The 24,283-nt window shown below is 44.7% G+C and overlaps 1 long non-coding RNA gene across 1 annotated transcript in view; it reads right to left on the bottom strand.

The window, feature by feature from the left end:
• The window catches only part of LOC148543360 (uncharacterized), a 177,957-nt gene that overhangs the window by 41,675 nt on the left and 111,999 nt on the right, over positions 1-24,283 (bottom strand). Inside the window, exon 3 of the long non-coding RNA XR_015877776.1 lies at positions 21,616-21,734. This is a non-coding gene — a long non-coding RNA (uncharacterized LOC148543360). The remainder of the gene's footprint in view (positions 1-21,615; positions 21,735-24,283) is intronic.

Consider the following 24,283-nt stretch of genomic DNA (forward strand, 5'->3'; position numbering starts at 1 on the left):
TCAGTTTGAATGAGTAAACATTGCTACTTTAAGAGACCAGGGAAACATCGAGCGGCTCCGTTACTGGGGAGTGTGGTCACTGGAGGGGGCACGGTCATGCGTGTGGAATGTGCTTACCACACCCATGCGCTTCCGGGCCCTATGTAATTTGTAAAGCACCCGCTCAGCAACCCTGTAATGGCCATACCCAAAAGCTTCTGTTCCCAGGGGCTTATTCAGTCTGCAAGGCTGAGACCTGATGAAGGAAGCAGCGCAAAGGGATAATCCAATTTACCCAAATAGTGATCTAAAGGACGTCTGTTGCCATGCCCTCTTTTACCCACATGAGAACATCAAACCATTTACATAGAGCCAATAAATGCAAATGTATTATTTGTTTGTAGTCTATTGGCTAGCTGTACATGGATGTAACTTATTAATATGTCATATCCTTGTTAGTGCACTGTTATCAGGTGCACAAAACGCTAAGTCCTTCTGAGACACTGACAAAACGTTGGCCGTTCTTATCAGTTGTCATCAGCGTATCAGATACTGACCTTGCTCTAGTACAAACTGTCCTGTACTTTTGCTACAAGGGCAGCGTTTTATATTTGTTCTGTAACACACAGTGGACAGCAATTAGCCAGTGCTTTGGGTACATTCCACCCTTTCATACGTACAGTGTGCAACAGCATATGAGTAACTTGTACACTGACCAGATGTGCAGGACTGTTTCTATTAGATGAAGGTCAGTGTCCAATACACGGAGAGAAGATAGATCAGGGCTGCTGAGGCTCAGGAGGATGGTGGAACCTGTGTAGATTTGGATTTTTTTGTTGTTGCCACTTAGCGCACATTCTAACCAGCTGCACAATGCACTAATGAATTAGAATGTATATACCTATTGTTATGGTGCATACACACGGTCAGGGTATGCAGTCGGGATTCCGACGGTCTAAATCCCGACTGTCTAATCTCGGCAAGGGTCTAATGACCTGTCATTTTACCTACGCCAGGAGCCCAACGCCCGGCATACCGATCGAAGGTAAGCCGGGCGCAGACAGCCGTGGGGGGGGGGAGGGTTAGGCCAGGAGAAGGGGGGTTAGGCACCCCCGGGGGAGGTTAGGGTTAGGAACCACCTCAGGAGACTTAGGTGTAGGCAGCGGGGAAGGGGGGGTTAGGTTTAGGCACTTAGAGGGGGGTTAGAGTTAGGCACTTGGGGGGGAGATTAGGGTTAGGCACTCCTAAGGGAGGGTTAGGGGTGGTTAGGTTAGTTTGTACTCACCTTAAGCTGCTGTTGGGATCTTCACCTCTGCCGGGCTTCCGCTGTCGGGATTTGAACCACGGTAAATCATACCGATCCCACGGTCAGATATAACAGGACGATATGAATGATAACGATATTAATCATATTGTTATCGTTCATATCGTCCTGTTTTTGGGCCCTTCCAACCCCCAAACGATGGTCGATGCGTGGGCACGGATGGTCGATATCGAGCAGGGTAGCCTGGTTACAATAGGAACCCGCCATCATTTATCACGGGTCGTTATAGTAGTTTGGTGGTTGGTGCATATGCTGGATGTTCGATATCTGATCGTTGTCTGATCACTCCGTCTGTACGGAGCTAATGTGGTATGTATAGTTCAGCTAACCGCGGGAGTTACAGTCACACTCTGTTAATAAATGAAATATGGAACACTTATTTATTTGCATATACTGTATAGACTATATGTAAACGATTGGATGTACACAGGGGAGGGAAAAGGGTATAAACTGACATGACAGCCAAATCCCTTTAGACCACTCTTTGGTTAGATTAGTTTCTGTTTCGGGATTGTTATTTTGAGGTCTCTTTATTGAAATCTCAGCCGTGCACGCGGAGCAATGGGCCTGATTCACTGCCGAACGCTCTGACCAGAGCACTCGCTCTGAATCAGTGCCCTCCTCCATGAAAATGGAGCGGCTTCCTGGCCGCTCGCATAGCTGTGGGTGACCACCCACAGCATATGCGAGCGTCCATGGTGATGGTCTTAACCATCGCGACCATCGGGCTTGCGACGGAGACCCTGCGGTAGGGTCTCGCTGCCGCAAGCCCTGGAGTGATTTTGGCTCTATCAGAGCCAAAATCACTCCCACTGACATCACTAGTGATGTCAGTGGGGCCGGCTTCAGACGGTAGGCGTTCCCATGGGAACGCCTCCGTCTGGCAGGCACGCCCACCAAAGGGGGCATGCTGTCAATCAACATCGACAGCACGCCCCCTTTGGTGCGAGACCTGGAGCGATGGAGAGCCCGTTGCTCGCCGGGTCTCGCGCATGCGCACGATGGAGCTCCCTCCGTCGTGCGCATGCGCAGTGGGGGAACATCGACCCGCTTGCGAGCGTCCTGCGCCCGCGAGCGGGTCTGAATGACCCCCAATGTCCCATCTGCCCATCACTCTTACGGCCTCTATACACTAGACCTGTGGTAGCCAACCTCGGCCCTCGAGAGCTACTATATACTACTTAATAATAATAATAATAGTAATAATAATAATAGTATTAATAATATAATTGATATTAGTAGTAATAATAATAATTGTAGTAATAATAATAATGGTACTAATAATAACAATAGTAGTAATAATAATAGTAATAATAATAATACAGGTTGAGTCTCCCATATACAAATATTCCGAAATACGGAATATTCTGAATTACGGAATATTTTTAGTATGACTGAGAAAGTGAAAACTTTGCTCTCTGATGGTTCAATGTACACAAACTTTTATTAAAACACAAAATCATTAAAATACAGTATACAATAACCTTCAGGCTGTGTGTATAAGGTGTATATGAAACTTAAAAGAATTTCATGTATGTACACAAACTTTTTTTGATGTTCAAAATTATTAAAAATACAGACATTCCTCAATTAAAGACCAAGTTCCGTTCCTATGACTAGGTCGTTAAACGAATTGGTCACTAAACGAGGAACCAGGAGGTAATCATTTTTATGTATTTTGAATTAAGAAAAGGTCTAAAGGAAATCCAAACTTGATACTGTAACTGTTTTACTTTGCATAACTCTTACATACTGTACAGTACAATGAAAGTTATAAAAAAAAAATAATCTTCAGAATAACATTTTAGTCATTATACTATGGGTTCCAGTTGGTCAGAGTGCTGGTCGTAAGTCCGAACGGTTGTTAAATGAGTAGGTTGTTAAGCAAAGAATCTCTGTTTTGTAAAAAATTACCTGCAGGCTGTGTGTATAAGGTGTATATAGAACATAAATGCATTCTGTGTTTAGATTTGGGTCCCATTCCCAAGATATTTCATTATGGTATGCAATTATTCCAAAATACAGAATATTCCGATTTCCAAAATACCCCTGGTCCCAAGCTTTTTGGATATGGGAGACTCAACCTGTAATGGTAATCAGAAAAATAGTAATCATAACAATAGTAGTAATAGTAATAATAATAATAGTACAGGTTGAGTATCCCATATCCAAATATTCCGAAATACGGAATATTCCAAAATACAGAATATTTTTTGCATGACTGAGATAGTGAAATCTTTGATTTTTGATGGTTCAATGTTCACAAACTTTGTTAAAGGCACAAAATTATTAAAAATAAAGTATAAAATCACCTATAGGCTGTGTGTATAAGGTGTATATGAAACATAAATGAATTTCATGTATGTACACAAACTTTGTTTGAGCCACAAAATTATTGAAAGTATTGTATAAATTGACATTCAGGCTGTGTGTATAAGGTGTATATAACACATAAATGCATTCTGTGTGTATATTTGGGTCCCATTCCTAAGACATTTCATTATGATATACAAATATTCCAAAATACGGAATATTCCGATATCCAAAATATCCTTGGTCCCAAGCATTTTGGATATGGGAGACTTAACCTGTAGTAGTAATAATAGTAGTAATAATAATGGTAGTAATCAAAAAAATAGTAATCATAACTACAGTAGTAATAACAACAGTAGTAATAGTAATAATAATAATAATAGTAAGCCAGTTGTGAACTGCAGATATTTCTGTCAGTCACATTCTTGAATCCAATCCTAAAATCCTTGAAAAGATCCTTCATTATGTGTTGTTATCATTCCGTACTAATCCAGTCACTTTCTCCGTTCCGTGATGTGATGTCTGTCAGATCGAGTCCCAATGATGGCTGCTACGCTCCATTTCCTCTGTCTCATCTCCACACGCATCCCACCTGTGAGCCTCACTGTGCTTTACTATATGAGTACACCTCAATATTTGTGGTTGAATCTTTCTTCCAGTTATGGTCATGTGTGTGAGTTTCCCTTTTCGGTTACATTGCAGGCCCCTGGAACGATCAGGAGAAGATGTGGACATAATATTTTCCCGTCTGAAAGGAGTCAAAGCGTTTGAGAGATATCATCCAAATCTTCTCCAGCAGATTTGTTTCTGCGGTTACTATGAGAGTTTGGAGAAGGGCGTTACATGTAAGTCACTGTGTATATAATGCAGGGTCATATATGGAAGCCTCAAAACACATTGCCGAAATACAGATAACTATGTAATCCCAGGCTTGCCTACCCTCCCGATTTGGTCGGGAGCCTCCCGAATATCGGGTGCCGCTCCCGACCCCTCGGAAAGGCAGGCAAGCCTCCCGGCTGCCGCCTACCCCCCCAGACTAATAGTAAAAACCCCCGCTGGCAGGGGGCCCGATGACGCGATTCGCGCTGAATCGCGTCATCGTGGCTCCGCCCCCTGCTTCACAATGCCTTTTTTCCGGCATTGTGAAGAGGGGGCGGGGCCACAATGACGCGATCGTGTGGTCACGCCCCCGCCCCCAAAACGGCATCATAGCCCGGCCACACCCCCCACACAATGCAGGCATTCAGCTCCCTCCCGGAAGGAGGGAGCTGAATGTCGGCAAGTATGTGTAATCCGCACCTAGATAGATGCCCTTAAAATAAGACTATATTTATCATGGAAATATTCATGAAGATATGTTAATATTGTATGCGAGATTTATTGGTAATATTTCTCCAACGCCGCTATCATTGTGCACCTTTATGGCAAAGTAACTAAGGGCCTGATTCATCCATTGAGATGGACGCAGTGTCAATGTCGGACACAGTGGAGCAAATTTTTGGGGCAGCCATGGTTTTGAGACAGTGATCGCACTAAGGTTTTTACACAAAGTGAATGACAATTAGTCAGTGTTTGGGGGAGGTAACGGGGTGACTACAAAAACGCAGGTGTGTCCGGACCCTCTTCTGGGCGGGCCCTAGTGAGCCTCTGCAAATCTGTATGCAGCTGGGGAGGCCCTGGCGTCTTAGGTGAGACAGACTTTGGGAGGCAGCATAGGGCTCTTCTGATGTTTGATGTGTGACCGATGTGTGTGATGTACCCGAAGTTTTGTTTTTTTATGCAAGCGGTGGTTGTGAGGTGGGCTGTGAGGCTGGCACATGTGATTCTCCAAGTGCTGGTAAGCCGGTGCTGGCTTACTGGGAAATGTATTTCCAGTGTACAGAACATTATTAAATCTTTTATACATTTCCCCCATATCCAACGACCACCAGGGGGCGGAGAAGAGTCAAGAGACTTGGACTTTTAATTCAGGGATGGTAGATGGGGGGGGAGATGGTGACCCAAATCTATTTTGGGGGTCAACACTTTCCCAGGATTTCCAGCCCTGGACTGGCCAGTTTGGGGCTGGTTTTACATTATGACAGGGGGACCCTACACTGTGTATCTGCCAGCTATAGTGTAAGCCCACTGGCTGGTTTATCCTGCGGGGCTTACAGTCCCCCCCCCCCCCTCCGATTTTCCATGACCAGAACAGTCCCACTCAAACAAGGTGTTTAGGAATGGTTTACGCTACTTGCTAGTTACAAATACAGCAGGCATTTATTATTCAACATTATTGACCTTTGGAAAGGAATCATTACAAAAGAATTGTCATTTGTACACTACACCCACCCACCACACTCCGCATTTTTATGGTTTTATCACAATATTATCCAGTATAAATCCTGTTGTCGGGTAGGGACCCAATTAGAAATAGAGAATTAATTTGCTTTTAAACCGTAAAAACTTTTTTAAGGTTATATAAAACTTGTTTTTCTTTGGTTACAGTGTATCGACAGGGCGACATTGGCACATGTTGGTACGCGGTGCTGACAGGATCCCTGGATGTCAAAGTGACTGAAACCAACAGCCACCAGGTGACATATTTAGATTTTTGAGAGTTTGTTTTTAACAACTATTTAAATATTCAAAAGGATCCACTTAGCTGACTGGCAGAGTTCATACATTGTAATAGATATTAGTAGCCACAAAGGACATATAAAAATATAGGCCCTGATTCAGAGGCGCTGGCTATATGTGAGCGCTCGATCTGAATCAGGGCGGGCCATTTTTTCTTTCTCCAGCCTCCAGGCCGCTCGCTAAGCTGTGGGTGACCACCCACAGCTTTAGCGGGCGGCCTGGCGATGGTTGCGATTATCGCGACCATCGGGCTTGCGACGAGACCCTTGTGGTAGGGTCTCGTCCACCGCAAGCCCCAGTGAACTTCCTGCTCTAATAGAGCAGGAAGTTCACTACTGACATCACTGGTGATGTCAGTAGGACCGCCTACAAACAGCAGGCGCTCGCGAGTGGGTCTGAATCAGGCCCATAGTATGTTAACCTAACTGTTTTTTTTTTATCTGGTATATGTCATTTGGGGCAAGTTAACTGCAGGTTTCACTGGAAAAAATTATAGGATCATTGCTATTTATCAAAGCCCTAATACCATAGGGTCTGATTCAGAATTGTACACTAATGCCGCTGCCGCGTCTGGACGCCGCTGCCATGCGAAAATCTGCAATGTCACAGACGCCAAGGAATGTATTGAGCTGCCCACTGGCGGCTTTGTAAACCCAAGCATCTGCATACAAAGGCGCAGCACAGGATGAAGACCATTCCATTATCACAATCCTGAGTGAGCCTTTGGCTGCAGGTCATGAAACCCCGGAGCCATGTTTCTTGTGTATGGAATCGCAGGCACAGGATGAAAACCCCACCGAAACGTTTGTGACACACGTGTGATACCCTGGTAAACGGTGTCAGAGTGATTTCAAACAGTAATGTTCTCACTTTACCTGGTACTTGAATTTCTCCTCCCGGCACAGGTTCTAAGGTGCGGTTCAGAGAGGTAAGGAAGGTGGGACTACACGAAAAGTATTTTTAACAGATGCCTTCATTGAAAGCTGGTTTATTAGAATATGTTTGTCTGTAAGAATCAGCAACTGTATACTCTATTTTGTTAATACAGGTTGAGTCTCCCATATCCGAAATGCTCGGGACCACGAGCATTTCGGATTTTGGATTATTCCGGTTTTCGGAATACCCGGGGGGGGGGGGGGGGCCCGGCGGGTGTCACGGGAGGCCCCGGCGTGTGCTGCGGGTGGGTCCGGAATGTGTTGCAGTGGTCCGGCGGGTGATACAGGGGTCCGGCGGGGTTTTTGCGGTGGTCCGGCAGGTGCTACAGGGATCCGGCGGGTGTCGTGAGGGGTCCGGCGACTGAGGCGGAAGGGTCCGGCGGGTGCTGCAGCTGTAACGAGGGGGCCGGCAGCTGCCGCTGGGGGTCCGGCGGGTGATGCGGGGGGGTGGCCTGGCGTGTGGACCACGCCCACGCCGCTAGTCATTGGCCGCTGATACTAGTGACGTCATGATGTCAGGTGCCGTCACATATGCACCTAAATATTCCGGTTTTTGGAATAACGGATATGGGAGACTCAACCTGTATGCAGATTTCAACATCCTAATCCATGCTGGATCTGCACACCTCCCAGCCTATGCAGCAGCTGTATATATCCCTTCTGCAGATCCAGGGTAACATTCTAAATCTGGGCTTCCCGCCCTTAGGGCACCCAATCAGCTGCAGGCAACATGCAAGGCAACTGGCAACATTGTATTGCCTGGAAGCCACATTAACCCTCGGTACTCCTGAGAGAGTAAAAAAACTGTTATCTCCTTTTCAGTCTTGGGGTTATTCCTGGGGGGTTACACACGTCTTTGCTGCCATTCCCCGTTACCTTTTCCTAACACTTCCTGACATCACACCGCAAGCAAAGAGTTGCTACGTTTGACTACAGTAATGTACCTTAACGTATAAGCAGTTCGACTTAGACCATACTTGCCTACCCGAAAATCAGGTGCCGCTCCCGACCTCCCGGGATGGCAGGCAAGTCTCCCGGCTGCCGCGGATCCCTCCTGTCCCACCGCAGTAACTTCTAAAACCCCGGCAGCGAAGGGGGGCGGTGACGCGATTCGCGTCATTTTGGCACCACCCCCTGCTTTACACTGCCTGTAATATCGGCAGTGTGTAGCGGGGGCGGGGCCAAAATGACGCGCTTGCGGGGCTCCGCCCCGCCCGCAAAAACTTGTCACCTGGCCGGCCACGCCCCCGTTTGCTGCCACGCCCCCCCAGTAATGCCGATCTGGCTGCTCCCTCCCGGAAGGGGCAGCCAGATAGTCGGCATGTAAGACTTAGACGCATGCGCATTTTACTGGTAATTGCTCAACTCCTTAAACATTGGCATAGGGTACATCTCTAAATTTGGCCCATAGTTAACAGAGGATACCACCTGTAATCTCTACAGGTACTGTTATGCTATCCAATTTATCAAGCTCTGAATGGCTTGGAGCTTGCTTCTGGTAGCTATGTAATGCCGTCTTCAGATGGTGATAGCAGCCTTTTCCCTTACTTCTCTGGTGTGAATGAGATTTTACTATCTGCACATGTACAGTCGTTTATTACAGAAGTGACCCGTCTTATGCTACTGCATTAAGCTCTTCACTGCGGGGAATTTGGGTATCCGGATGGAAGCTCGACAATATTTAGATCGACATGCACAGTGCGACTTATACACATGCGTGATGGCAAACAATCGCTCAATCTGCGTCCATTATCGCCATTGCATCCATCTCTGAATCAGGTCCTTAGTTATTATGTAGTTTACTTCACATAGTACTATCGTCTATTTATTAAGACCCGAAATTTAAATCGTCAGCTATGAACATGAAGGTAAAATGCATTGTTCTGTGCCAACCTGCTATTGCCTCGCAGCTCTATTAACCATTAGTATTACTTCCCATATAGAGACAGCAACAACCTCCAACATTGTGTCCTGGTAGGATCTGATACAGGTGTAAGAACTGATGTTGAGCTGCTGTGACATCACTAGCTCTGCCTGCATATCCTATACACCAATATAGATTGTGCATTTCTTCCAAGCAAGCCTGGCCAGCTATCAGTCACTGTGTCGGAGCATTATAGGCCCTCAGCATCCGAACCCGGAAGCAAAGTGATATTGGTAGCCCTCACTTTGCTTCTAATCTTACTCTGGGACTGTCCCCTGGGCTCCTCTGATTGGCCGGTGACTGAGAAGGGGGCGGGGAGAACAGGGAAGAGGCAGCGAATCAGCTGTCTTCGCCGCTCTTCTCCTGTGAGAAGTTTCCTTACACCGTACTGAAATGGCGACTTTTTTCGTTTTTAGAAGCTAAAAGGAAACGGATGTCGCTCTCCCCATACTAGTGTATAGGGAAGTATCTACACTAATCAGGGGCACTGCTGGGGAAATCTGACATTTCTCCACGGTAACCCTTTAATCTGAATAGAAGGAAGAAAGGAAAAGCCCTGTTCACAGATAAAGGGCTTTTCACTCTGTATGAACACACATTATATTGTGACACCTACTTTTATATTTACATTTTAACTGATACACTTTTCTGCGAGGAACCACCGGGTGGCCTTAGCCTGCAGTAAATTGAGACACAGCTTTGTGCTTTGCTTTAGCTTGTATAAAAGTATTAAATTAAAATGTATTTGGCAATATTTATACTCCCTTACATGAAGGACTGATGAGCCCCAACCAAGGCTTGCTTATGACCATCTAATGTATTTGTTTGAGATTATTCAGGATACCAACTCAGTTTATGCGTCACATAGGCCAAGGTTACTTCTCTGTGTGCAGTGGTGAATATTGCTGGATGTATGCATATGCAATTAATAATTCTATAAAATGTATCCACATGATATACATTAAGTATGTGATTGTATTATTGGGTAAATTATAAATGTATCAATGTTTTTGTCCTGTCGTAGTGTTATTATTTCTTATTGTGTACATGAAAATGACATGTTCCTTCCTGTGACTGTGCAGTTATTAGGCTCCACTAGGTGGCAGTGTGTTATTAGTTTGTAATGGGACCTTCTTTTCCTGCAACCAACCTTACATAATTTGCTTGCTACACCTACATGACAAAATTTAAATAAACGTATAAATAATGAATACACGTTCTGACACCCAATTATTTTGTCTGATTTGTTGTGCATGCAATGACATTTCATAAGATTGTTGTTGTCAGAGAAAAAAGCAAAAATCAGATATAGGAAAGTGGTGTAATAAAGTGTATAACAGTATAATGTACTCTCTTTAGATGAGCAGCGGTAATGTGGTTGGCTAGCAGAGGGAGAAAGTTGTGGATGAGGGGGCGCTTATAGGAGGGAAGAGGTTATCTCTATCCCCCCCCCCACATACTATCTTTCTCATCTATGTCCATCTCCCCCAGTCCACCTCTTTTTCTTTTATTAGCCCCCCATAGGGGTCGTGAGTGCTAATTGGGAGGGGATGTTCAGCTGGGGAGAGGAGCATGCGTGCTAGGGGGAGCCATTGTCGGGTGGAGGAGTGTTAGAGGGTTAGAACCGTGGATGGGGAGCTCTGACAGGAACAGTCTGTCTCTCTGTCATCTCTGGGTTAGGTCTAGAACGAGGTGCTGTAAAGGACCTCTGACATCTCAACCATGTGACCCGCAGCAAAATGGAGAGGGACAAGGTTCAGAACGGGGGCCAAAAGAGTCCCCTCGTGGGCTTGCTTTGCTCGCCACGTTTTGGGCACGGTGGGTCACTTTGCACAGGTTTATATTCCCCCTCTATGCCCACGTGGATAGTAACACTGGTACCGGACTGGCCCTGCTGCAGCTGTCACGTGGTTGTGACGTCAGAGGTCCATTCTCCAACTTGGATCTAGCAACAACCCTCATCTCTGTCCTACCTTCCCCTGCCTCTATTTCTCACCTCCCCTCAGTCTGTCTCTCTCTCATTATTGTCCCCACCTGTTTTACTCTTCTCTCTGTGCTCCATCTGCTCCCAAGAGAGGTCTCCAGTGGGGAGAAGCCATGGAGGAAGGGGGTTTGTGCTGAAGGGGAGAGGGAAAGGGGAGGACACACACTGGTTCTGGCCACCGACAGGAAATAACAGACTAAGGGCCGAATTCAATTAGAAGCGAAAAGCCGTTTTTTCCGCGGAAAAGTATTGCGGATCGGGGCTTTTCCCGTGATCGGAACTTATCTCCAAATTCAATTCCAGCTGGTTTTCGCCTACACAGAAAATCATTGTAATGTAATAGGCGAAAAAGATTTGTCTAAGAATAACAGGAGAAAGGAGGTGCAACATTTTTATTTTGGGGTGCAAACGTGCAGAAACCACTCAGAACCCTTGGGACAGCCCCACATAGGACAACTCTGTCGAAAATCCTTAGAACACCCCAAAAAGCTACTTTACTTTTGGGGGCGAAAAAGTAAAAAGTAGGGAGACAAGCATAAAAACATGTACCCCAAATTTGACTGGACTCAGGGCCGGATTAAGGGGGGGGGCCAAGGGGCGGTCGTCCCTGGGCCCCCACACACAGAGGGCCCCCACACAGGGTCAATGTGACCCTGCCGAGAACAGGTGCCGGCGGCACCTGTTCCGGGGAGGAGGGCGCGCTGCAGCTGCATGCAGCAGCACAGTCAGTGCTGCTGCATCAGCTTGGGGCAGGACGGTAGTGTGGACGGCACATAAGTGCTGTCCGCACTACACAGCACAAACACACAGGCGCCGGCACCGGCAGCTGTATGTTTGTTTTAGCAGCCGATGAGAGTCAGTCAGGCTCTCAACGGCTGCTGCTCCCACTGCCGGAGCCTCCGTCTTCCGGCTCCCGCAGTGGCTGATGGGAGATCTCCCATCATGCAGAGCGGGCCGGCCCGGGAGGATGCCGGACGGAGGAGCAGATGACAGAGCGGGGATTAAGGTAAGTGGAAGTTGTTGTTTTTTGTGTGTGTCTACTACTACTAGGGACACTGCAGGGGGTACTACAAGGGGCACTGCAGGGGGTACTACAGGGGGCACTGCCGGGGTGGGGTACTACTACTGCTAGGGGCACTGCAGGGGGTACTACAAGGGGCACTGCTGGGGGGGGTACTACTACTACTAGGGCACTGCAGGGGTACTACAAGGGGCACTGCTGGGGGGTAGTACTACTACTAGGGGCACTGCAGGGGGTACTATAATGGACACTGCTGGGGGTACTACTACTAGGGGCACTGCAGGGGGTACTACTACTACTCGGGGCACTGCAGGGGGTGCTACAAGGGGCACTGCTGGGGGGGACTACTAGGTGCACTGCTGGGGGTACTGCTAGGGGCACTGCTGAGGGCACTACTAGGGGCACTGCTGGGGGTACTACTGGGGGGACTGCACACTGGTTGGACCACTACTGGGAGAGCATAGAGAGGGATTACTACTAGGGGTACTCCTGGGGGGATTACTGATGAGGGGGGACTGCTACTGGGGGCACTGCTGGGGCAGATTGCTATAGGGGGCACGTCTGGGCTGGGCTCGACTCTGTGTGGCTTGAAGGGGCCCCCCGCAACTTAGTTGCCCTGGGGCCCCCACAAGCCTTAATCCGGCTCTGACTGGACTACATACTTATTTTCACCAAAAAATTCTGCTTACTGCCATTCTTCACCACTTTTACAATGACACTAATATTTTTTAACAACTTCAGTAACCCAAATAGTTTTATTAGGGCTAATGGAAACCTTCTACATTGATCCCCAATGTTAGTGCATCTTTATGGGGGGTTCAGAGTGATTTCCCCTATTCTGACAGTACTTTTCGGCTGTTTTACATTCACCCCTTGCCATTTTCACCTGGTTAGTAATTGAATAGGGCGATAAGCGGGGACACGCACGATAAGTTTTCGCATCCAAAACATGCAATGAAGCTGAAAAGTTGGGTAGGGGGAACTTTTTCGCGGAGGCGAAACTATTTGAAATGAATACTGCCCTGAGATGGACTGTTACTAACAGTCCATCTCTCTCTCATCTCTGTACAATCCCATTTCCATCTCCCTCTCATCTATGGGCTCGATCCAATTTGGTGCGAATTGCAAGTAGCGAGTTTGTTCCTTTAAACTTGCACACCTCGCCACGAAGCGCACTCCCGAGAATTCTCCAATCCAATTAAAAATGCCTATTCGCACTACTCGCAGCGGAGGGGTGTGAATTAACTGCCAAATGAGATTTGCGAGAAATGCATGAAAATGTGGGGAGACCATCCTGGACCCCCCAAAATGGATAATTTCGTTAGCAGGACTGTATAGACGGCTGTTTGTGGCCATTAGGAAGGTACTGTAGGTTTTGAAATGGTGTCAAATGGCTGATTTGTACTTTTGTTTTTTAAATGCAAGAAAATGATGAAAAACAAACTTTTTTCGTTTAATCTCAAACGAATTAAACGAAAAACGCAAAAAAACTAGGAAAAAGGGTGTTTTGGGGTACTTTGAGAGCACTTTGAAAAATGGAAAGAAATGATCAAAACAATTATTTTTCAACTAAAAAAAATAATTGCAATTAAATTTTTGGTGCCTAAACTGATGTAAAAGTTGATTTTGGGGTAATTTGAGGACAATTTTTTTTTTTTACCTAAAAAAATTACATGTAGTTATTGGACTAAATAAGCGAATTAGAAACTTCCAATTGCCTTCCAATTGGTCATTAGGGGGGGGGGGGTGTCCAAGGGGTTCAGCACAGTGTCCCCCACATTTTAAACTTAAAATAAAGGTTTTTTTTCCATCTCTCACCCTCAGGGAGGTGCGAGTGGAAACTTGTGAATTTAGGGCCTGATTCAGAGCCGGACGCTCTGACCAGAGCGCTCGCTCTGAATCAGGGCCCTCCTCCATTAAAATGGAGCGTCCTCCTGGACGCTCGTATAGCTGTGGGTGACCACCCACAGCATATACGAGCGTCCAAAAAGATGGTCGCGATGGTCTTGACCATCGCGACCATCGGACTTGCGACGGAGACCCTGTGGTAGGGTCTCCCTGCCACAAGCCCTGGAGTGATTTTGGCTCTATCAAAGCCAAAATCACTCCCACTGACATCACTAGTGATGTCAGTGGGGCCGGCTTCAGACGGTAGGCGTTCCCATGCGAACGCCTCCGTCTGGCAGGCACGCCCCCGGCACGCCCACCAAAGGGGGCGTGCTGTCAGTCACCATCGACAGCACGCCCCCTTTGGTGCGAGACCCGGAGCGACAGCTTGGCTGTCGCAGTCCGGGTCTCGCTCATGCGCACAACGGAGCTCCCTCCGTCGTGCGCATGCGCAGTGGGGAACATCGACCCACTTGCGAGCGTACTGCCGCTTGCGAGTGGGTCTGAATGACCCCCTTAGTCTGACTGATCAGTGCGAGTTGCTAATTGGATTGCAAAATTAATTCGCTATGTGAATTCGAAGTTGAAAATCACAACTCCCAACCCTGAATTCGCACCTAATAGGATTGACCCCTGTGAGTTGCTTCACTAACAAATAGGGATCCGGTAACCTACCTAGTTGAACTTACATTCAGCTTGTTTAGTGCGTGGGTGAAGGGCACTTCTATCCGTATAATTGGTATATGGTCAGTGCTCTTAACTACTAAGCTACTCCTATCACGCTGATATAGGCTATAAGGTCTATAGATTTTATTACGTTCATTAACCTTACTAGTTTATCCACAATCTGATGCAGTATTTTGGACTCTACTTGGAATATTGTGAGCATCTCATGTCTGAGTGGGTTGGATATTATATGCCGGAGGCTGAAAAGCCACTGGTTAGAATCCTGACGCAGGAAGCCCGCTGTTCAGAATCCCAACTACAGCTGTTAAGTACCCTAACCCTCTCCCCACCATCCCTAACCCTCCCTTGGGGTGTTTAACCCTAACCTACTCGGGGCGGTCCCTAACTCTAACCCCCTCTTGGTGGTGCCTAACTCTAACCCCCCCTTTCCGCAACCTAAACCTAACCCTCCCCGAGTGGTGCCTAATCCTAACCTCCCCCCCAATGGTGCCTAACCCTTGCCTCCATGTCTGTAGCCTAACCTTAACCTTAACCTTCCCCCTCCTGCAGCCTAAGCCTAAGTCCCCCCAGGGCGCCTAAACTTAACCCTCCCCCCATGGGTAACTGCTACCTGGCCCCGCTGTACTTACGTTCGGCATGCCGGCTGTCGGTATTCCGGCGTCGGCATCTCCAGCTGATCAGGATTCCAGGCATCAGCATCTTCAGCTGATCGGGATTCCGGGTCCAGCAGTTGGCATCCCGCCCGTCAGTCAATTGACCGCATCCCATCTGTGCAGCTTCCACCACCATCCTTAGCAACCAATTGCTCATCCCATCCTGATACTAATGTAGCAGGAGGCACAACTTTGAGGTTATTCAGCATCTGGGTCCACAAAGATATTTTTGGGAAACTTTTTGCCTTTCACCTATGTATGGCTGTTTAAATAGTAGTAGTGCATAGCCCAATTTACTGACAGTGATATTTAGAGTGATTCTTAATCTACTGCATTTAGTCACTTATATATCTCTCTCACAATAGGATGCCGTCATCATATGTACGTTGGGAGTCGGCACAGCGTTTGGAGAGTCAATACTGGACAACACTCCCCGACATGCCACCATTGTTACCAGGGAATACAGTGAGCTCCTACGCATCGAGCAGAAAGACTTTAAAGCTCTGTGGGAGGTAGGCATTTAAATCATCCTACAACAAAAAGACAGAATGGCTGATACTAGCGTTACTGCCATGTTTATATGTAGTCTGTGAAAAAGTTTAATGACATTTGTTGAAGGGAAATCATTTAGAAGATATTTGGAAATGCAGTTGACAATTTCCATATTGAGATGGTTGTAGCGAGTGTATATTTGCAGAGTGACATATGAAAGCTGTAAATAACAAATGGAGCCACAGAAAGTAGCAGTTGCTGGAAGAAGCCAGATCGTCAGTAGGAACAGCGTTATTCTGTTTCAGCTGTGGAGACATATGTAGTGTTTAGAGATGGGTTTCTATCTGCTGAGAGTCTCAGTCATCTCATATCAGCCGTATATTGGCAGACTTGTTCTTTCAGGGGGATCTAGTATTGAAGAATGAAAACTAGAATGTGGACTACTGCAGTATTCCAACAAAAAAATAGACATTTAAAGGGATTGTAAACTAAAATTTGTGTGTGTATATATATATATATATATATATACATGCGAGAAAGTGTGTGTGTGTCTGTTTGTTTATTCTTTATGCACGCTCAGAGTTTTGCATCCAGCTCCACCAAATTTGGCATGGTGGTGTAGCTTCACTGGGATTAGGTTTTTGGCTATGTTTGAAGGTCATCAAGGTCATGGAGGTCTATGTGGTGCCCTCCAAGCAAGCTGTGGAATCTCTGATTTAAAATTTGTGTTTAAGCAAGTTCACTCAGGGGGCGGAATTCAATTCTTTCTAGCCCCTATCGCGCCCGACGGAGCTATTCAATTCTTGCTCCTGTCGGGCAAGATGAGCTGCCAGCGCTACATTTCAGCTCGCAGCCCCTGGGGATGAGAGCTGAAATGTGCGAAAAGTGACATGTTTGGGCGCCCAAACATCACTTTTCGCGATCGCGCCCAGCACTTTGGTCGGGTTTAGCTGCTTTACGCGGCTAAACCTGACCTCTATGGGCGCGATCAGCACGAACATCTTGGACAATTGCATAGCGGCCCGCGATCTCCTGTCACTTTAGACGGGAGATGCGGGCCGCGAATACAATTGAATTCCAGGATGTCTTCAAGTGACTAAAACTGCACTGATCTGAAGGCACAAGCTGATATGTACCAGTGGGGAGCAGCCAGAGTTCCAACAGAAGAGCAGTGAGTCAGAGGATCAACTGTCACACTGCACCTGCACTGACAGTTACTAATGTCATCCAAGCACATTAATATATGCCAAGGTCTCCAATGTTGGTCTGCCGAGACTTCTGCTTGCCAATGATTTCTGCTCTGCACTGATTTCTGAAAGAGTAGTGATTTGGGAAGCTATACTGGTTTCTATCCTGTAAGTTACTCTGCTCCTGATATACCCCATTGAAAGAGTCAGAGAATATGTCTGTCTGCACTGTCATGTACTCCTAAATTGCATTGTTATCCAGGTACGAATGACTCTGTGTTCTTTGTCAAAGCTTTCCCCCTTTAGTATACCACATTCAAACTAAGTTTAGTTCTTTTCACATCTCAGCCTTCAAAAGTGTGGTCCTTTTCAAGACCATTAACTGCACAACCAAAGACTAAAGGTGCATACACACGTAACGATTTTTTGAACGATTTGTTGATAACGACGTCGTTATCGTTAAATCATTATAACGATGAACGATAATCACAAATGCGCTCTCCCGTTTGTAGTTTGTAGTTATCGTTCATCGTCCACTTCAGACTGTCCAACATGATGATTTTCGTTCAAAAAATCATTCATTACACTTCAAAAATATCGTTCACTTTTTCAAGGGGAAATCTGACAGAAAATCTGAAAGAAAATTGTTGGTTACAAAATCGTTATGTGTGTATGCACCATAAGTTTCAGAATAGCCATGCCACCAAAAAACAATCCAGTCTGGGTTGCAGCTCCTCAGCTTCTAGAAGCAAACAAGAGGCAAGATGTGAGGAGACCTCAGAGGAAGTACAAGCAGATGTCAATGGATCAATGGAATGGTGTTATAGATGAGGACAATGTAAAAATTGAAAGCTGCAGATGTACAGATGTGTAGTCTTACATCTAGCCTCCTTGCACGTTAAACAGTACTTTTAGTCGCACCATACCGTAGCTTGAAACGGTAGAGCTTAGCGTCTTTTCGTGCAACTTTTTACCTTGAAATGCGTCTGTAACTTGACTTGTAGGGCACGGAGGATAGATGTATGTGGACACATCTGTACTTCGAGGTACATTCTTCAACCCGGGCAACGCCACGTACCCCAGCTATATATTAACTACATTGTGTGCCTATCCCTGTAACTCATCTCTGTCTGCTGGCTCTAGCTGCAGCGAGTTTCCTTACGCTTTCCTTTGTACTTGTCACTTCATGTCTGTGGTTTTATTGCAATACTTGTGTATATGCTTTGTACTATTCATCATTGTTCTTTGTATTTATATTATGTACTTTATTTGTTACTATGGTAGATTGTAGCACCTAACAATTAAAATCTAATACAGGTTGAGTCTCCCATATCCAGATATTCCGAAATACAGATTTTTTTTAGCATGACTGAGATAGTGAAACCTTTGCTTTCTGATGGTTCAGTGAACACAAACTTTGTTTAAGGCACAAAATTATTAAAATTATTGTATAAAATTACCTATAAGCTGTGTGTATAAGGTGTATATTCCGATAGCCAAAATACCCCTGGTCCCAAGCATTTTGGATATGGGAGACTCAACCTGTAATAATAATAATAATAATAATAATAATAATGGATGGATGGATAATGTTATCTATCTGTGTAAGCAATGACCCCATCTATGGTATTTACTGGGCCTGGAAACTAGAGATATTCAGGAGTTCAAATAAAAACTTTTCACTCAAACCAGCCTGGCAGGGCCACTGGTGGTACAAAGGCCCCACATGAGAGGGTGAGCAGGTTATGATGTCTTCCACTGTTACCCTTACAGCTTACAGGGGATTGCCAGGTTATCATCACTTGCTCACATAGTAGTGTAGAAGAACAGATAGGTGTGGGTCTATTATAACCATTACAGAGAAGATTTCTCAAAGGGCAAAATAAAAGTATTAGGGGTAACCAGCTGCCAGTGACAGCTGCCTTGTTTGCCTCATAGGCACACTCCTGGGCATGCAAGTTTATCTCAGCCATGTCAGCCTTACTCTTGTCATTAATATCACAACCTACAGATATATGCATATTTTCCATCTTCACCTACCTTCTTTTTGGTCCAAGTAGAGAATACAGGGGAAAGTGGTGACGTAATTTGTGCCACTGCTGTCTCTGCCCACCACTCTCACAGTATCCCACCTCCCGCTGCCACAAATCATGGACTATTCAGCAAGGGGTAGGGTCACAATGAGTGGATTCACTGCAATTCACATAATCAAGCCCACAGATTGCAGGTTCCAGGAGACTGGTTGCTTCCCGTATATCTGGGAGAGTTTCCCGGACACTCCGGGAGTGTAGGCAAGAATACATAGAAGCAATCTTGCAACTTAGCCTTGACCCTCACAACTGTTGTTATAATGCTAAAATTCTGTTGATAACAACACCAAGAAATGGTCTGGTCTGGTGAGCGCCATATCTTGCCTATCTGTATAGTAAATCTGGAAGAGGGTTTAACAGTGTAACAGTGTGCAGACAAAAAGTTACAGGATGATAAGAATAAAGAACGGGCATACATTGCATCCGGAAAGTATTCACAGCGCTTCACTTTTTCCACATTTTGTTGTTACAGCCTTATTCCAAAATGGAATAAATTCATTTTTGTCCTCAAATTCTACACACAATACCACATAATGACAACGTGTAAAGTTTTTTTGAGATTTTTGCAAATTTAATAAAAAAAACAAACTAAGAAATCACATGTACATAAGTATTCACAGCCTTTGCCATGAAGCTCAAAATTGAGCTCAGGTGCATCCTGTTTCCTACAGCTTAATTGGAGTCCACCTATGGTAAATTCAGTTGATTGGACATGATTTTGACAGGCATACACCTCTCTATATAAGGTCCCACACTTGACAGTGCATGTCAGAGCACAAACCAAGCATGAAGTCCAATAAATTGTCTGTAGACCTCCAAGAAAGGATTGTCTCAAGGCACTAATCTGAGGAAGGTTACAGAAAAATATCTGCTGCTGTGAAGGTCCCAATGAGCACAGTGGCCTCCATCTTCCATAAATGGAAGAAGTTCGGAGCCCCCAGGACTCTTCCTAGAGTTGGCCAGCCTTCTAAGCTGAGCGATCATGGGGGAAGGGCCCTAGTCAGGGAGGTGACCAAGAAACCGATGGTCACTCTGTCAGAGCTACAGTATTCCTCTGTGGAGAGAGGAGAACCTTCCAGAAGGACAACCATCACTGCAGCAATCCACCAATCAGGCCTGTATGGTAGAGTGGCCAGACGGAAGCTACTCCTTAGTAAAAAGCACATGGCAGCCCGCCTGGAGTTTGCCAAAATGCACCTGAAGGACTCTCAGACCATGACAAACAAAATTCTCTGGTCTGATGAGACAAAGATTGAACTCTTTGTCGTCAATGCCAGGCATTATGTTTGGAGGAAACCAAGCACCGCTCATCACCAGGCCAATACCATCCCTACAGTGAAGCATGGTGGTGGCAGCATCATGCTGTGGGGATGTTTTTCAGCGGCAGGAACTGGGAGACTAGTCAGGATAGAGACAAAGTTGAATACAGCAATGTACAGAGACATCCTGGATGAAAACCTGCTCCAGAGCGCTCTTGACCTCAGACTGGGACGACGGTTCATCTTTCACCAGGACAACGACCCTAAGCACGCAGCCAAGATATCAAAGAAGTGGCTTCAGGACAACTCTGTGAATATCCTTGAGTGGCCCAGCCAGAGCCCAGATTTGAATCCGATTGAACATCTCTGGAGAGATCTGAAAATGGCTGTGCAACGACTCTTCCCATCCAACCTGATGGAGCTTGAGAGGTGCTGCAAAGAGGAATGGGCGAAACTGCTCAAAGATAGGTGTGCCAAGGTTGTGGCATCATATTCAAAAAGACTTGAGGCTGTAATTGCTGCCAAAGGTGCATCAACAAAGTATTGAGCAAAGGCTGTGAATATTTATGTACATGTTATTTTTTATTTTATTTTTTTTTTATTAAATTTGCAAAAATCTAAAAAAAGTTTTTACATGTTGTCATTATGGGGTATTGTGTGTAGAATTTTGAGGACAAAAATTAATTTATTCCATTTTGGAATAAGGCTGTAATATAACAAAATGTGGAAAAAGTGAAGCGCTGTGAATACTTTCCGGATGCACTGTATATCTATTTTAGGCTTTTCGTAGATGTTACATGACAAAGAATGTGCTGTCAGCAGAGGACTGTGAAAATCCTTACTAAAGAAATCGATGGGGTAAAGCTTTCACATAACTCACATTATTCCGGATGTACAGCTAGTGGGGCTGTTATACTGTACAGTAAATAATTTATAGATGATTGGACAGCTCACAGTCCTGTCACAAACAAGTTTCCCTGACCACGCTTCACTTTCATAGCTTAGACCAGGGCTGAAAGCAGCTTAAAGGCGTAATGGAGTTTGCAAGGCATCTCAGGTCAGAGATTACTAAAATATTTATATGATGAGTGGACAGTTTAGGATTCCAATGGTGCAGATTTAAATGATTTACAATATATTCTGACACAAAAAAAAAGACAGCTGAAGTCCTTTCTGCTTTAAGTGAGATAGGAGACATCGTGCGGGGGTCACCTTTGGACACGCAAAGGTTCTGAGGAAAATAGGCAGATAAAACACGAACCTTAGATTTTCTTCAAGATATACTGTAAGATTTAGGACGAGAAACGCAGCACGACACACAGCGTTATTTCTGGCATAGCCTTGGCAGCTTCTGTCTGGAAATATCTTGTCAAAAGGGAGCTGACAGACACAAAAAAACGCATTAAGTAAGAGTAGCCCGGTTTACTCTGAAGAATTACATGTTAAAGGTGAAGATGTCATCTTACAAACAAACAAATCCTGGGGTTACAATCTCTTTATGGAGCGTACACACGGTCAGATTTGTCAGACTTGTCAGATTTGTCAGATGAACGACTGAACGATTAAACGATTTGAACGATTTGGACGATTTGACCAAAGTTTTGAACGATTTGAACGATTTGAACGATTGAACGATTTTTGACTGCATTAAAATGAATAGAATCGTCCAAGTCTGACTGCAAACCCATCAGATGTCAGATATCGTTATCTGACAAACGGGAACGCGCATCGCTGATCGTCCATCGTTCAGGCATGTCAGATATGAACGATTTTCCATCAGATATGAACGACTGAACGATTTTTAAATCGTTATCGTCCATATCTGAAGAAAAAATCTGATCGTGTGTATGCACCATTTATAGTATAAAAGAGAATTTGCATCTCTTGTCACTGTATTAATGGTATAGAGTTCAATGTTCCCTGCTATTGGAAACCATTCTCCGATGTCAATACAATGGGGCCCATCAACCTAGAGCGTAAAATTTCAAAAGTAGTACAGTCATTAAGAGGTTAATTAGCACATTTACACTTCAAATGGGTAATTCGGTCAAGGAAAATATGCAGCTGTGCAGTGTATTTAATTTTGCTCAAATGTACCAATGACAGTAGGTTACATAATAAGGAGGACATCCGCTTTGGAAAGTGCCCCTGTGCAAACCCTCTGCACGGACGTAGGACTGTTACTGGGACGACTCCTAGTGCGCCATCAGACAAAATCAAAACAGAGTACTGCTGTGTTACAATAGAATTTGTGAAATGTGCCTGTGCCGCCCGTTTCCTTCCTTACAGTACACAAAGTCAGAGTCCTGGTATCAGGAAATATATTAAAATTAGAATAGTTTAGTTCTGTCAGTTCAATTTCCTTTGGATTTACTGTTTGTTCTTTGAAGCAGACTGTGCAGCCTTTTCTTGTTACGCAGGAAATAACGTTTATGGTGGTCAAACAATCACCTCATCATTTGGCAGATTTATGTTCCTGCTCTAATATTTTTACACCTAGACGTTATAACACTTAGCATTCTGCACATATTAATGGAGATAAATTGAAATTGGTAGGTATCCCACAACACTGTAAAAAGCAAAAAACAAATATATAACAGATATCAAGTTAACCCAAACAAACAAGCTGAAATAACAATGAAACCATGTATTAAATTCAAACGCGTTTCACATGTGGTGGCAGACTTACTCATCAGGGGTTACCCTATAAACTTCAGTCCATTTAGTGCCCATTAAATGCATTGAATAGAACAGGTAGCGTTAAAAAAAACAACTGCAAAGCTGCCGAACCATTATCGAACATGAGTGACCTTGCACGTTGGTATGGGGACATTAGAACCAATGTATCCCAGTTTCAGACCTGTTTTTTGCTTTTACGAATAATGCTAGCACAACACAGAAATATCATGCCAGTGGCTTTGAGGTTAATAAGAGGTTTAAAGTGGTATGTTACAACATTTATAAGTATGTACTTTGAAGTTGCCACCGTAACATTTACACGTGCAATGGCCCTTTGGCTTAGTGCGGAGTATGATAATCTGTTCAGCCATTTTAGGGTCCTAGTTTCGATAAAAAGGGAAAGTAGAGGCATTGCCCATAGCAACCAATGAGATTCCAGATACCATTTTCTAGACTATTCTAGCTAGATATAATCTGATTGGTTGCTATGGGCAACATTTGCATCATTCATTTCTAGAAGTTTTTAAAAATTTACCTCTATGGTATCATAACTAAGCAACACAATGGTTAAATACTGAAGAACATTTTCTGTGAATGTATCTCTACAGTATTCATTACCATACCTTTTCATATATTACATCAGAGAATTAGTGATGTATTACACAAAGATGGTTTATTCAAATTTAAATAGTGTTTTATCTCTTCTCTTTGTAATTCTATGGAGAGCAAGGTATTCTTCCAAGGTGTCAGTTTTATCTCTCTGCTCCTACTAGATAGAGTTTTAGTCCCTTTGAAATTGAAACACAATCTTAACACAAAATGAATTGCCCTGAACATTTGAAGATATTGAATCAATCCACAGTTAAGTAAAAATAATGATCTTTATAGAAGGTAGCTTTGGGTAATACAACCTTGTTTTTTGCTGTCAGGAATAACCTTTGCTATCTCTATTCAGCTGCAAAATGTATTGACTCAGATGTAGTTACCACTTTATCAATGGTGAGTAACTCTAGACGGCACACAGACACTTGCTAATAAAGTCCATGAAAATATGTAATTATTTCCAAAAGATTGAGATTAGGAACGGTAAATTTTCCAGCTGGCTCAATGCCTTATGGGACTTCCATATTCTTCAGGTTTTATCTTTGACTTTCCCAATAAAACGCGGAATAATTACCTCTATCTGTTAAGATGCTGGAGAATATTTAGTTGTTAGTGAGACGTGTTGAGAGGGTATTGAGCATTGTAAG

This window comes from Taudactylus pleione, unplaced genomic scaffold (genome assembly GCF_031769625.1).
Source record: "Taudactylus pleione unplaced genomic scaffold, aTauple2 ptg000004l, whole genome shotgun sequence".
In the NCBI taxonomy this organism is placed as follows: Eukaryota; Metazoa; Chordata; class Amphibia; order Anura; family Myobatrachidae; genus Taudactylus; species Taudactylus pleione.